We start from the raw sequence: 9,786 nt of genomic DNA on the forward strand, positions 1-9,786 counted from the left end.
AATCACCAAGATTATAGCTTTTTTAGGGATAAGAGAACTTGATCTTGCAATCCTCTGGTTTCTCACACTTAAAGCAACATTGAATTGAATCAGATCTAAGGAATTAGAGTGATTTAATTGAATGTTAGGTTCACTGAGTTAAGGAATTAACCTCTGAATAATACAACGTGAAACTGATTGTCATTCTTTCCAATTACTTGTAAGTTCAGAACTTTATTGATTCAACACTGGAGTTTTGGTAAAGCAATTCCCTAGCTATGGTTTCTACCTCTGTTTTCTCACATTTGCTTGTTCATTGTTCTGTTTTTTTTCTGATTTCAATATTTGTCAATTTTAATTCCAAACACTCTTTGAAATTCGTTAAGCTCAACTAATTGTGGCCTTGTGAAGTGGTAATTGAATACTTTTATTCCCTGAGATCGATACTTGGGACTCTAACACAGTTCTATCATTTTTTATAACTTGCCACATCAACACTAGTACACTTGCTAGTTAAATCAACTTCTCCTTAGAAGTGTGACAGTAGGACACAAGTGCAAGCTACAACATGGACTATACCCCTTCTACCAGTTAGATAGGACGGGCTATATTTGTTCCCTCCACAGGTGTCATTCATCCCTTCTCAGTCTACACAGAGTTCATACTTTCACTCATCATAACCTACCACACATGTTGGTTCTCCGTTTAGTAGTTCACAAGAGTATGTTCTCGACTTCCATCATTTTATGACTATCCTCCATAAGATCCTTCATTGTTCAGACCATCTGCACAAGGTCCATTGTATGAGACAAGGGGAGAGGCTTATGTAGAGCCATTGAGGGATCGTGGCATTGATCTAAATTCTCAGTTTGGAGCGGTTGCAGATACTGGTGAGCAACATGTGAAACGTAATCCTTATCGAGAGGCCAGAGATCAACCTTGATATTGCATCTTAACTCCACATGAGGACCATAATTAGTAGGGAGGACAACATTGATATTACAATCTTAGTATAACTTATGTTCATTATGTAGTATGGCTAATGATGTTGTATATATGTTATTTATTTATAAATTGACATTTATCATACTATTACCATATATATACACATTCATGTCATCAACATTATGAAATATAGTACATAGTGACATTTCCAACAAAATTCTAACTACCACTGAAATAGTCATACATCACCATGCTTAACAAAGTAAACATGTAATTATAAACAAAATACATAGTAGCGTAAAGTAAATATGTAAGTAGAAACAACATACATACTAAACAATATATACTGCATTATTCTCAGTTGCCCTAACTTTGTCTAGGCAATGACATTGGTTGTGATCAATTTCTCTACACAAAGAATATCGTTGACGTGGTTGAGAGTCCACTTAGTCCATTTCATTCCTAATACATGTAGACTTTGGTTGACCTTTTACCCTTATTCTTTGTTCGTGAGGTAGTAACTTCCATTTGTTGGACGTTAAAATGTTTTCATTTCTAAGAGGCCACCACTGCAATGAGTATGCATTAACAACATATTGCACTGAATAAACAGGATCAACCTATTACCAATAACCTATATTGACTGATGCACAAGCAGCTATGACATGTGAGCATAGAAATCGATACACTTGAGACTTTTTTCTTTGGCAATATTAATTGGATAATATGACAGTCCACTTATTACCACCTCGTTGCATGAAAGGATTAAATGCATTATCTATTTCAAACCTTGTTTTTTGAATGTCATATCGTCAAACTTGAAGTGTCCAAACTTGACGTGAAGACACTTTTTGTTGAATTTTTTTTTTCATTTGTTGCATTAATTTATGACAAAATCTCTTACCATTATTAAGCTATATTGTTGCTTCTTGACCACATTTAACAAAATACTCAACTAAGCCTGAATACATACATTTTACTAGTGTAGTTATGATCAAATTTCTCACTCTTTTTAAAATTTTGTTAACTGATTCTGAAAAATTGGTTGTCATATGTCCATAACGCCTTCCTTCGTCATCATAGGACAAAGTCCACTTTTCTTTGGAGATACAGTCAATCCTACCTCTTATGTCCTCTAACTAATTACGAAATCATTGCAATTTTTCTTCAAATATTTGTTTGCATGTTGTATATCCTATTAAAACCAATGATATAATAGTATTAGTCAAAATATTATTGTAACCATAAACAAGAACTACAAAATCCACATAAATTAAAACAACCCAGTTCATACCTAATTTTATAAGCTCTTTCTTCAAATTTAGGTTTTTGACTCGCTGATTAAAATTGCTTGCTATGTGACAATGCAATACACATGATATGCATTGGGAAGTTGCCATCCAATATGTAGATTAGACACTGCACCTTTGATACTTTGATGTCTATTAGATATTAAAGAGTTAGTTGCCTTTTCTATGACATGAAGACGAATGAGAGCAAAAAACCATTCCCATGCTAACAAAGTTTCTCCTTCCATAATTGCAAATACAATTCGAAGCACGCAATTATTTCCATCTTGATTGATAGCAATCAATAAAGTTTGTCGGTGCTTACCATACAAGAACATACTATCAATTGTATTAAAGATTTGCGAAAATTAAAAGCACTTTTGCATTGTCTGAATGACCAAAATAACCGAGAAATACTTTATATCTATTCTCAGCTTGGTGACCCCTCACATAGTCATTGGTTTCAATCTTATAAACAACCCAGGAGCATATAATTGCATGTACTCCAACCATCTGGGCAATGTAGCAAATGATTCATCCCAATCATCAAAAACCCTTACAATGGCTTTTTGTTTTGCCTTCCATCCTTTCTTGTAAGAAACTTGATAACCAAATTGACCATTAATTCTTTATTAAATTAATGTGATTGGCACTGACGGTTGTTCTTTTACCATACCTACGATTAATAATATAAATTTTAGTAACATTCTTCAATAAATTTTACAATCTTTAAACAAGAAATGACAATTATTTAGTAAAACTTACCGAGAACATAAGAGAAAATGAAGTTTGAATCATGTTTTTTGTGGTCTAGAGACATCATTGGATTAACACGTGTATCTGTTCCACCACATCTTATGATTTTCCACTTGTTATAATTTTTGCCCAATGTTGTTGTAACTCTCCAATGGCATCCACTTGTATGATTTGGAAATTTCACATGCAACTTTGTTGGTTTTGCTTCCACCACAAAATAACTTTGATGTGTTTCCATTGCAAAATGTTTAATAACCATTTTTACATCACCTTTAGACTCAAACACTAGCCTAACATATAATGCATCACCCCCCTCCATGCTTCATCTACATGAACATCTAAATTTTCCATTTCTTGATCAACATGTTCCTAATTAATATAAGTATAATGCGAACATGAATTCCAAAAAGGAGTTTTAATCACGCTTGCATTAAAACGAAATCCTCAAGTTAATATACTTTAATCATGAAATATATAAATTAAATTATAAAATATATAATACCCTTATAAATAGATTAAGAAGGTTCTAATTTAGGAGGAGGCAATTAGACACTTTGAGTTTTTGAGATTTGGTCAAAATAATAATCCTTGCTTTTACTTTCTCTCGTTCTTTTCTTATTCTTGCGTGGGTTAAGTGCTTCTATGGAAGACTACACCTCTCGTTCAATTTGCAGAATCTAAACGTTGTAATTCTGACTTGAGTTCTGAGTAAAATTGCTCTAAGTTTGTTCTCTTTTTCTCTCCAATCTTAGAATTATGTATTGCGATTGTGATTAACTTTTCTGTCGTTAGAGTTTAAATTAGGACTTGATTATTGCTCTGATTTGATAATTAATGTGGATAGGTTTAAATGATTGTTTCATTTAATTCGTAATTCTGTTCAATTAGGTTATTCGATTGAATTAATAATTGAATTGAGTGATTATTCAAACGCGGATTTAAATATTTAGATATTGTGATAGCCGGAGTTACACGCATTTGGTATTCTGTAGATTGGTGTTTCTTAATTCATTTTTACTCAATTTTATTCTGTTCATAATTTAATTCGATTAATTTGTAATTTTCAAAACCCCAAAAACCTTAATTTGCATTTTTTTTCGAAGAAAACCTAAACTTGAATTTGTCTAAGAATGTATCTCCATGAATCGACCTAGGTTTGGATCTATACTACAAAATCTTTAAAAAATCTTAATTGCTTTGATAGTAACTCGGCATCGTCTATCACAGTTACAAGTCATTCAATGACATAGTTCCTTCCAAGTATCACAGAATCAACTCAAATCAAAATTACTTTAATTAGTCATACAATAAACTGCAACTTTCATGGTTTGTTATTACTCAACCTGTTATCAAGCTCAAACCATACATGTACATTAATATATTGTAGATAACAAATAAATAAACATAAACAATACTTTTATTGAATTCTCAAAAAATGTCTATAATAGTATGAGGGAAACAATCTATACACATATATGTGAATCACACTATCATGCTAACAAAGACTTGTCTATAATGCCTATTCTTCCAACATGGCAAGAAAATGTTTTAGGGGACAATCCTTTAGTTAGCAAATCAACTATCATTAAATCAGCACCAGTATACTCAATAGACACTTTCTGTTTCTGCACTTCTTCTTTCACTGATAAGTATTTTAAGTCTATATGCTTTGCTCCTTCGAATACTTATCATTCTTAGAGAAGAAGACGACTACAGAATTATCACAGTATATTCTTAGTAGCTTTTCTATATTGTCAACAATATTAAGCCCTAAGACAAAGTTCCGTAGCCACAAAGCATGAATAGTGGCGTCAAAACATACCACAAATTTTGCTTCCATGGTAGATGTAGCAATAATGGACTCATTTCTGCTTTTCTATAAAATCGCACCTCCAACCAACAGGAAGATGTAGCCAAAGGTCAATTTCTGTGAGTCTACACATCCAGCATAGTCTAAATCTTAATAGTCAACTACTTCCAGGTGACTAGATCTCCTATAAGTAAGCATATAGTCCTTGGTGCCTTGTAAATACCTAAAGACTTTCTTTGCAGCCTTCCAATGGTCCGTTCTGGGATTACTTTGATATCGGCCTAACATTCCAATAGCAAAATTAATATCAAGCTGAGTGCATGTTTGAGCATACATTAAACTCCCAACCACTGATGCGTAAGGAATAGATTCTATTGCTTTCTGTTCTAACTCATTCTTGGGACATTACATTTCACTAAACTTGTCTCCCTTTTAAATTGGAATCACCCTTGATGAGCACTTTTCCATTTTGAATCTCTCTAAGACTTTGTTAATGTAGCCTTTTTGAGACAATCTAGTAATCCTTATGATCTATTACTGAATAGTTCTATTCCAATCACATAGGAAGCCTTACCCATATCTTTCATCTCAAAGTTCTTAGAGAGAAACTCCTTTACATCATGCAACAACTCAACATTATTATTAGTGAGAAAAATGTTATCAACATATAGGACTAAAATGATGAACTTGCTCCCACTGACCTTCATGTAGATACACTGGTCAACGATGTTCTCTACAAAACCATATGACGTGATGATATCATTGAACTTAAGATACCATTGTCTGGAAGCCTATTTTAACCCGTATATTAATTTCTTTAACTTACACACCAAACTTTCTTTACCTGTGGTCAAGAAGCCATCTATTGATCCATATATATTTTCTCTTCCAAGTTACCATTAAAAAAAGTGGTATTTATATCTATTTGGTGAAGCTCTAAGTCATAATGAGCCACCAAAGCCATAACAATTCTTAAAGTGTCCTTCTTTGAAACTGGAGAAAAAGTCTCTTTATAGTCTATGACATCCTTTTGAGTATATTCTTTAGCAACAAGTCTAGCCTTGTATCTTTCAACATTACCTTTTGAGTCACATTTGATCTTAAAGACCCACTTGCAACCGACTCATTTTGAACCTTCAGGAAACTCGACTAGATCTCATACCTTATTGTCACTCATAGATTTGAATTATTCTTTCATGGCATTCAACCACTTTTCAGAATTGTTACATTCCATGGCTTACTTAAATGAGACTGGATCCTCATCAATACTCAAGTCACATTTATGCTCAAATTAGTAAACCACATAATCGTCTGAAATAGTAGGTCTTTTCTGCCTTGTAGACCTCCTTGATGTTATCTCTTGTGGTTCACCTTCCTCTTGTTCGTTTGTGACTTGTGCATTGTCAGCTGGTTCATCCTCTATATGTTGTTCTTATGGCTTTAGAACGTTAACTTGTTATCTTCTTATGTTGTGTAACCGTGATACAACAAGAGGGACAACAACTTGAGAAGAGACACCAACCACAAAAGTTTTTGCATGTGTCTCTTTAATTTCCACCTTTCGTGTTTCATCGCTCCTACTAAACTGACCATTTTCAATGAACCTTGCATTTCTAGACTCAATTATTCTTATACTATGATTAGGGCAGTAGAATCTGTATCATTTGATTTCTCAGGATAGTTGATGAAATAATCACTAATGGTTCTAAGATCAAACTTCTTTTCGGGTAGATTATACACTCTTACTTCTGCTGGATAACCCCAAACATGAATTTCTCTTAAACTGAGTTTCTTTTTGGTCCACAGTTCTTAAGGAATATTTGAAACTGTCTTACTAGAAACTTTGTTAAGCAGATACGTAGATGGTCTTTAATGCGTACATCCACAAAGACATAGGTACAAAACTATAACTCAACATACTCCTAACCATTTCCATAATAATATGATTACACTTTTCAGTCACACCATTTTGTTGTGTTGTACCAAGTATAGTATTGATAATACGAAAAATTTGTGGCGAATCCTCATCAAAATATAAACAGAAATTAATGTAATACTAGGGTGTTAACCTAGGTCGTCTCCTATGAATCATTGGATGAGTAACCAAATATCAAACATGTATTCAGAAAGCAAGTAAAAAGGGGGGTTTGTGATTTCAAGTTCAATCAAATTAAGCAGAAAATTAAATTACAAAGTTCAATTAATAAAATGTAGTAATCCCTAGTTCATTCATGTAGACTCTATCCCTATTCCTCTCAAAATTTAGTACTCTTCCTCTCCTCCCAGAATTAGGTTAATTTAACAAGCGAAAATCAACCTTATATTTCCATACAAATTAAGTAATTCAATGGACTCCAATCTCTCATCCCAAGATTACGCAACCTTAGAAATAAACCCAAAATTAAGCAATTCAAGTTTAGAATCTCATTAAAACAAATTAGGGTGAATTAAGCAATGTCTCCCTCATTCAACCATTAATTCAATTCAAGAGATTAGGAAGAAGAAATTCATGAAAGAAAAGGAATTATATTTATATTCAAAAACCAAGAAATTCAAGAATCCATATGAACTCACTAAGGATTACAAAAGATTTAGCCCTCCATAAGGATAGGTCTCACAATTACAAAGTAAAATTAAAGAGAAATCAAAAACATCAATGCAAAAATCAAAGAGAAGTAAAGAGAAAATGGAAATCAAACCCTAGGTTGGATCTTTGGCTATTACCCAAGGCCGACCTAGGCTCTCCAAAAGTATCCTAAAAACCCTAAAATATCTGAAGGAAAAAGTTCTACAAAAGTTTCTAACCCTAAATGGTAAAAATCTATATATGGAAAGGTTGACGCCTTCAGAGTAGTTACTCTCGTTTACGACAGTAAACACTCTCGAGCATAGTAATTACAATCATTCATAAGAGTAAACAAGCGCGAGCATAATGATTACTATCATTCACAAGAGTAAACAAGCACAGGGTCATCAACTTTGGGGCTCTCTGGAGTGTTTACTATCGTTTACAAGAGTAAACACGCGCAGTTCTAGGTGAAATTGGCTTTCTCTAGAGTGTTCACTATGGAACCAGAGTGTCTACGCGTAGGTCTTCTTGTAAACTGGGGTCTCTGTAGTGTCCATTATCACTCTAAAAGTAATCACTTTGGTCTGCCTTCTGGATCTAGCTTGTTGTAGTGTCCACTTTCACTTCTGAAAGTGATCACTTTCAACTCAAAAGTTTTCAAAGGCTAAAAATCCATGGAATAAGCCTAGAAATTCCTGCACAATTATTCAAATGATCAAAATTGCAAATTATATCTATGTAATTCAATGTAAATTAACCAAAAATTAAGAAACCTATGATATTTGACCAAAATGATGTTTTTATGTTATTTACACTTCTTAAGTCTACTTTTTCTATTAAGGAACACTAAAATGACAAGTAAAAATTCAATAAAATGTGGATTCATCACAACCCCAAACTTAAACTTTTGCTTGTCCTTAAGCAAATCAAAACTTAAGAAAGTTGCATGTAAAAGGGTTGGATTTATCCAAATATTTATTTTTTCAAAATTTTTCATTCTAATCTTAGACTCTAATTAGTACTTCCAATATTTTCAAAATAATGGATTCATTCAATAAAAAAATCATATCCATATCAATTATTTTCATGCAAAGTCTTACTAAACTAAAACAAAAGTCCAGCAAGGTTTTATGCAATCCACACAGTCAAAAGAAATTATCTAGCTCTCAGGATGGTGTTTCACTCTTCACTCATCAATGTTTCAGGTTAAGTGTTTTTTCTCAATTCATGCATTTTGCCTCACCCTGTCATATGCTTGCCCATATTCTCAATCTCCTTTGCTTAGATACAATGAACCACCTATCATAAGGGCTTTGTTAGTCACAAATAGGCTTAGGTTAGGTTTAATTTTGATCAAGGAAGGACAAAAGTTCAAGTGGGTTTTTAAGAGGAGGGAATTCCTTTGAGTGAATGAGTGCAACAACTAGAATGGAATGCATTAAATGATGCAGCTTAAGAGGTTCAAACATTCTTTCACCATATTTTTCATTATTTTGCCTTATGTGGGAATTCTTTTTCTATCAAAAATGACTTGCTCTATTTTTCTTTTTCTTTTCCTTTCACTTCCATTCATTCAATTTTGTGATTCACTGGACTTTGGTAATCATTCTTTTCTTCAAGTATTTTTTTTTTGACATGTATAATGGTCACCACCCCAAACTTAAGATCTTGCTTGGAACGAAACCTAAATTGAAAGTGAAACCCAAACACCATATGTGCACAAATTGAAAGCGAAACCCAAAAAAATGAATGGAATGAAAACAAATTGAGATAAAATAAATGCCAATTAAAACGACACGAATTAAAACCAAGAATCACAAACATAAACTAGTATTACTCTACTAAATTTGCCTAAACCTTGAATGCAAAAGAAACCAATCGATCAATCTTACACTCAAGAATAAAAATCAAATTTAATCGAATTATGCATGCACAAATCTTAATCAAGAATTACGAAAAGGTGAAAAGACAAACTCAGAACGATCAATCGGTCTTGCAATCCACACTTGAGATGAGATGACTCAAGATTCAACCGTGTCAGAAAAGAAAAATTGACAGTCGTAGCAGAATTAAAAATTAAATTTGTTACATAATCTGAAAAGAGGCAAGTAAATGTAACGAAAAAGGTTTTATCTCAAAAGCGGGAAAAAGTCTTACAAAATCCAAAATTATTGACCCCTATATATACTGGTCTTAAATGAGACGGTAATAAACGGGCTAAGGCTGCCACAAGTAATTATAATAAAAGCCTAAATAAAAACCCTAAATATAAAATGTAAGCTTTAAGTCTGAACTTCAAAAATTAATAAAAGAAATATCTCTGAACTCCAAATAGCACCATTAATATCTCTAAATTGAATCCTAGGAAGTCAGGAATCCATTGCAGAAAGAATCAACCAAAAAGGAGATCTACAGAAAAAGTTATGGCCGAAATAGTA

Source organism: Abrus precatorius, unplaced genomic scaffold, assembly GCF_003935025.1.
Source record: "Abrus precatorius isolate BTA unplaced genomic scaffold, Abrus_2018 Scaffold8, whole genome shotgun sequence".
Classification (NCBI taxonomy): Eukaryota; Viridiplantae; Streptophyta; class Magnoliopsida; order Fabales; family Fabaceae; genus Abrus; species Abrus precatorius.